This window comes from Theropithecus gelada, chromosome 16 (assembly GCF_003255815.1).
Source record: "Theropithecus gelada isolate Dixy chromosome 16, Tgel_1.0, whole genome shotgun sequence".
Taxonomy (NCBI): domain Eukaryota; kingdom Metazoa; phylum Chordata; class Mammalia; order Primates; family Cercopithecidae; genus Theropithecus; species Theropithecus gelada.
This window is the reverse complement of record NC_037684.1, coordinates 51,690,208-51,696,244: the sequence shown is the minus strand read 5'-3', so window position 1 is coordinate 51,696,244 and position 6,037 is coordinate 51,690,208. Positions and strand designations below refer to the sequence as shown.

At 52.9% G+C, this 6,037-nt stretch overlaps 1 long non-coding RNA gene across 1 annotated transcript in view; it reads right to left on the bottom strand.

The window, feature by feature from the left end:
* Window positions 1–2,805: 2,805 nt before the first annotated feature.
* LOC112610223 overlaps window positions 2,806–6,037 on the bottom strand; it is a 5,246-nt gene continuing 2,014 nt past the window's right edge. Inside the window, exons 3-4 of the long non-coding RNA XR_003116293.1 lie at window positions 5,313–5,391; window positions 2,806–3,229 (exon numbers count right to left, since the gene is read on the bottom strand). This is a non-coding gene — a long non-coding RNA (uncharacterized LOC112610223). The remainder of the gene's footprint in view (window positions 3,230–5,312; window positions 5,392–6,037) is intronic.

Here is a 6,037-nt window from a genome sequence, read left to right as displayed (position 1 = left end):
CCAGCCTGGCCAATATGGTGAAACCCCGTCTCTACTAAAAAATACAAAAATTAGCCCGGCGTGGTGGTGGGCACCTGTAGTCCCAGCTACTCGGGAGGCTGAGGCAGGAGAATCGCTTGAACCCAGGAGGCGGAGGTTGCAGTGAGCCAAGATTGCCCCCCTGCACTCCAGCCTGGGAGACAGCGCGAGACTGTCTCAAACAAAAAACAAGTGTTGCAGGGACAAGAAGTGACTCCAGGCAGGTCCTGTGGCCCCCAGGGGCCTGACCCTCTGCCAGCATTTTGTTTGCAATTATCGGGGGAGTGGTTGTTGGGGGAGTATGAAACCTGGGAAGGAGCAGTTCATGTACTCCAGGTTAAGAAACTCTGAACAGCACCAACCTAAGGCCCAGTGAGTACAGTGCGGGCAAGGGGGAGGGAGGAAGGAACACGTGGGGATGGCTGCCCCATTTTCACCTTAGACGCCTTAAAGTCTCACCTCCTTGTGGTTGGTGGAGGCTCCAGCCCCACTCCTAGCCCACTTCTCTGCCTTTGAAGCTGGTTCAGGATCTTGGGAGCCAAAGAGAGGGTATTATTTTCTTTTTTCTTTTTCTTTTACTTTTTTCTTTTTTTGAGACGGAGTTTCGCTCTTGTCGCCCAGGCTGGAGTGCAATGGCACAATCTCAGCTCACTGTAAATCTCCACCTCCCAGTTTTAAGTGATTCTCCCACCTCAGCCTCCTGAGGGGCTAGGATTACAGGCATGTGCCACTGTGCCCAGCTAATTTTGTATTTTTAGTAGAGACAGGGTTTCACCATGTTGGCCAGGCTGGTCTTGAATTCCTGACCTCAGGGGATCCACTAGCCTTGGCCTCCCAAAGTGCTGGGATTATAGGCGTGAGCCACTGGGCCCGGCCTATCATTTTCTATTTGAACTTGCCCAAGAATCAGTACACGGCAAAGTGCACACCAGGTGTGCTTCACACTGCAGAGGAGGCAGGGACTTCCCAGAGGGTGAGGGGCTCAGAAGAAGCCTGCGTCCGGGATGCAGGAGGTTGACCAGAGGCTGCAGGCACACCATGGTCGTGAGGAACACCTGCCCCAGAGCCCCATGAGAGTCAGGGCACCCGACTGTGCCCACCTGGCTCCAGTAGCCAGCCCAACCGGAGTATTGCAGGGCGAGCCGGACAGCTGCACTCAGCTGCTCCTCCACCAGCTCCTGCCGCTCCAAGGGTGCCCGGGCCCAGGACATCCCAAGAGGCACGTCTCCCAGAGACAGCCTGGCCTCCTCACCCCTCCCGAGCTCTCCCCCTCCTGGGCACTGCCTCCTCTGCATTGCCGCCCAGATGGTTCACCACAGCTTCACTTCCCAGAACTGCCCTGCTGCCCTGATGTCTGTTCCCGCAGCTGCTTCAGGGCAAATAGAAACTCTTCCCACCCCAGCCTCGGACAGAGCAGCATTTGTCGGTTTGGGGTCAGAGGAGATATTGGCTAGAAGCTAACTCCTCACTCCCCACCCTCCAACTCCAAACTTGTAGCAGATGTGGATTCCTCTTTGACAAAGTGGGAAGAAACTTTCCTCCCCTTCTCACTGCGCCCCCGAAATTTCATCCTCTCTGCAGCCTCCTAGATCGTCACCCCCCTTCCCCACTTTCACCCTCTCAACACTCCCCAGGGCCCCTCTGTGGGTGGAGGAATGGGCCCCCAGGGCAGGGGTCCTGGCACTCAGGCCCAGCCCAATCCCCAGCGGGAACGAGGAATCCGAGAAGGCGGCCGGTGGGTAGGTGGGTGGGCCCCTCAAGTGTTTTCTTTCCCCTCCCCTCCTCGAAGTTTTTCTGGGAAATGCCAGAGGCCGGCTGGGCTTGGAATGTCAGGCTTGAAAGAACTCCTCCACTGCCTCTTAGACATCGGAGCCACAAACCTTTTTATTAGCTCCGGGGCCCCTCCTGGCGGGAACAAAGGCCTGCAAACAGGAATGCCATTGTCCCTGCCTCCCTTGGCCTGCCCCTATCGGAAGCAGGAAAGAGAGGGCTCAGGGTCAACCTGGTCTGAGACCTGTGCACTCTTTCCCTGCTCCGGAAAGGTCATCTGGGCCACAGTCCTGCAGGCTGCAAGGTTAGTTCCCACGGGCCATCCCAGTGGGTAAGAAAAAAGCCAGGGCTGCAGCCCAGGAGGGCTGGGGTGTGGCAGAGCTGAGCACTCCAGGTAGCCCAGCCCTAGGTTCCAGGCCTCAGCCCTGGGAGAGCCACACTGGAGCAGCAGGCAGGGCTTCCAGGAGGTCAGATGAGAGACAGTTCCCCCACCATCTCCTCCAAATTGGCCAAGAGAAAGGGCGACAGAAAGGAAGAGGCCTCCCTCCCTCCTCCCCTTGCCTCTAGACACCAATGCCGGACCTGAAGCTCTAGAAGGGAGAGAAGCTGATTGATTTCCCCACCGTGTATCCCCAGGTGTGGCAGGCTAGCTCACAGACAGAAGACGCACAGCCAAAGGCAGGCCCTGGGCAGTACAGCCCCGGCTGCCTCCTCGTGCTGTAGAATGCCCAGCAGTGTTAAAGACAGGGAGACCTTGGGTTTGGCATTTAGCAACACTGTGGTCTGAGGCTGGCATCCTGACCCATCTAGCTGCAGATGCAGCCACCAACAATGGCAACCTCAGCATCCGCCCCCGGGCTGGCAAGCCTGTGTTCACCAAGCCATGCCACGGCTTCCCGCGACCACCCCGTGGCGCCAGGTTTCCTTCCCATCCATGAGATTTGGGGAAGGGTTCAGCATCTGTCACACACCATGAGTAAGTGGAGCCCTACAGGCGGCTGAAACCACTGTGTACTTCCCCTCCATCATGAATGAATATCTTTATTATCTTTATGACCAAGCACCTTTGCCTGGAAATGGGATTGTGACTTCGCAGAAATTCTGCAAAGGGAGAGATTAGGAAAAGGCGAGAGTCTCCTAAATCCCTTAGACGGGAAATCAGGAGGGCAGAGCAGAGGGGCCCGATCTCCCCTCGACCCCCCAGCGGAGGGAAGATAAGAGCAAGCAAGCCTGCGTCCCAGCTCTGGCTTCTCTCTGCTGGGGTCCCTGCCTGGAAACAGCTCTGGAGTGTGCCCTGTAAAGGCCCAGGTGTCTCTGCCCACATTTCCAGAAACTTTTGTGTCTTCATTCCCTTTGTCTTCAGATTAACAGGCCTCGTAATCTCATGGATGGCGCTTCCCAGCACTCACACCCTCTACCCCATCTGTATAGCCCCTGAGCCCTGCAGGGAAAACCAAAAACTACTCTAGAAGAAAGCAGGTTGTGGTCTCCGAAAACAAGGGAAAGAAGACATCAACATCATCCTTGACTTAAAGATTATTTCTACCTACCAGATTCCAGTCTTAAAAAGAAAAAAAAAAAAAAAAAAAAAAAATCGGCCGGGCGTGGTGGCTCAAGCCTGTAATCCCAGCACTTTGGGAGGCCGAGATGGGCGGATCACGAGGTCAGGAGATCGAGACCATCCTGGCTAACACGGTGAAACCCCGTCTCTACTAAGAAATACAAAAAATAGCCGGGCGAGGTGGCAGCGCCTGTAGTCCCAGCTACTCGGGAGGCTGAGGCCGGAGAATGGCGTGAACCCGGGAGGCGGAGCTTGCAGTGAGCTGAGATCCCGCCACTGCACTCCAGCCTGGGCGACAGCGCGAGACTCCGTCTCAAAAAAAAAAAAAAAGAAAAAAAAATCAAATATAGTCTGTTTCCCCAAGATCCTTGCTGGAGATCTAGTCAGAACATTTTGGTTAATGCAAAAAGAGCTACCTGGAAGTTTAGAGTATCTGTCTTTTTTTTTTTCTTTTTTTTTTTGAGACAGGGTCTCTGTCTTCCAGGCTGGAATGCCACGGCACAATCATAGCTCACCGCAGGCTCTACCTGCTGGGTTCAAGGGATCCTCCCACCTCAGCCTCCCAAGTAGCTGGGACCACAGGCATGCACCACCACATCCAGCTAATTTTAAAATTTTTTTGTAGAGATGGAGTCTCCACTGTGTCGCCCAAGTTGGTCTCAAACTCCTGAGCTCAAGCAGTCCTCCCACCTCGGCCTCCCAAAGTGCTGGGATTATTGGCACATGCCACGGTGCCCAGCTTATCTGCCAACCTATCTGCCAAATTTTAAAGGAAAAGTAGAAATCAGCCAAGGTATGGAAGGTAGTTCCCTCCCTGTCCCCAGACAGGGAAGCAAATGTACAGAAACCCAGGACTGAGGACGGTAGAACCTTCTGGACAGCTTGGAGCTCCATGGAGCTGGAGCATGAGGCCCCAGGCGCTGAGGCAGTGGCGGCCGATGAAACTGACACAGAGCAGCGTGGGACGCACACTGCACCAAGGAGTCTGGATTCATCCAGAAAGCGATGGGAAACCATGGGAGAGATTAGAATGCCAAAGGGAAGGCCAGGCACGGTGGCTCACGCCTGTAATCCCAGCACTTTGGGAGGCCAAGGTGGGCGGATCACCTGAGGTCAGGAGTTTGAGACCAGCCTGGCCAACATAGCGAAACCTTGTCTCTACTAAAAATACAAAAAAATTAGCCAGGTATGGTGGCACATGCCTGTAATTCCAGGTACTCCGGAGGCTGAGGCAAGAGAATCACTTGAACCTGGAAGGCAGAGGTTGCAGTGAGCCCAGAAGGCACCACTGCACTCCAGCCTGGGTGACAGAGTGGGAATCTGTCTCAAAAAAAAAAAAAAAAGAAGCTTGGTGTCCGGCCGACCTGTTTCAAGACAAGCAGCTTTTTGGAATGTATCTTGCATAGGAGCTGTACGGTTCCCCAAAACGAGGCAGCTTACATCCATAGCCAACCATATGAACCCAAGCTGCAGCAGCTCAGCTCACTCCTCCCTTTCCTCGAAGCCTCCCCAGTGCTTTCAAAGTCATGACAGTTAACATGCATTGAGCACTTCCTATATGCAAGGCACCACTCTAAGCATTTTGCATGTGGGAGCTTCAGACAACTCAATGAGGTAGGTACTACTCTCCAACCATTTTACAAATAAGGAAACCAAGGCACAGCTGGCAAGGCAGATTGCCTAAAGTCACACAGCTACTGGGTGATAGAGCCCGAACAACAGTTCGATCTCCTGAGTCAGTAGGCAGGGAGCCCCGTACCTCCCACCATACTCATCACCTGGGGGCCCCATGTCGATTGCCTCAGCCATCTCCCCCTGCAGGATTCACCCAGCACTTCTGTCTTCCAGCCCTTTGCCCTGTGCCTGGCAAAAGCAGGCTCTCAGCAAGGGTTTATGGAATGGATGAATGAACTTGACTTGTGTCAGAGCATTGTAATTTACAAAGCACTTTCTCATCCATTACCTCAAGGGCTATTCCTTGAGTCTTCCTTGTCTTCCACTGGGCTCTGCCCAGAAGTGTATGGTCATGCAGCCACGTAACACTGAATGGATGAGAAAAAGAATGAACTGATTACAGAGAGAAGGAGAATCCATTTCATTACCCTGCAAGCATTGTGAGGGCAAAGACCAGGTCCTACTTATCATTATAGATAAATGCCCAGCCCAGTGCCTGGTGCATGGAGCAATATTTGTGAAATGCGTTGAATAAACCAGTTTCCTCCTCTGCTCTCCTAATAGTCTGGAAGGAGAGTTGAACTGGGTTACTTCTATTTCTATCATGCTTTGATGTGCAGAATCTTTTTCATGTTTTTAAATTTCAAATCTCTTATGGGAAAACGTTCTTTTTCTTTCTTCCCTTTTTTTTTTTTTTTGAGACAGAGCTCTGTCGCCAGGCTGGAGTGCAATGGTGCAATCTCGGCTCACAGCAACCTCTGACTCCCTTGTTCAAGCGATTCTCCTGCCTCAGTCTCTCAGATAGCTGGGATTACAAGCATGCGCCACCATACCCAGCTAATTTTTGTATTTTTAGTAGAGACGAAGTTTCACTGTGTTGGCCACGATGGTCTTGATCTCCTGACCTTGTGATCCACCCGCCTCAGCCTCCCAAAGTGCTGGGATTACAGGCATGAGCCACGGCCCCTGGCCCTTTTTTTTTTTTTTTTTTTTTTTTTTTTTTTTTTTTTTTTT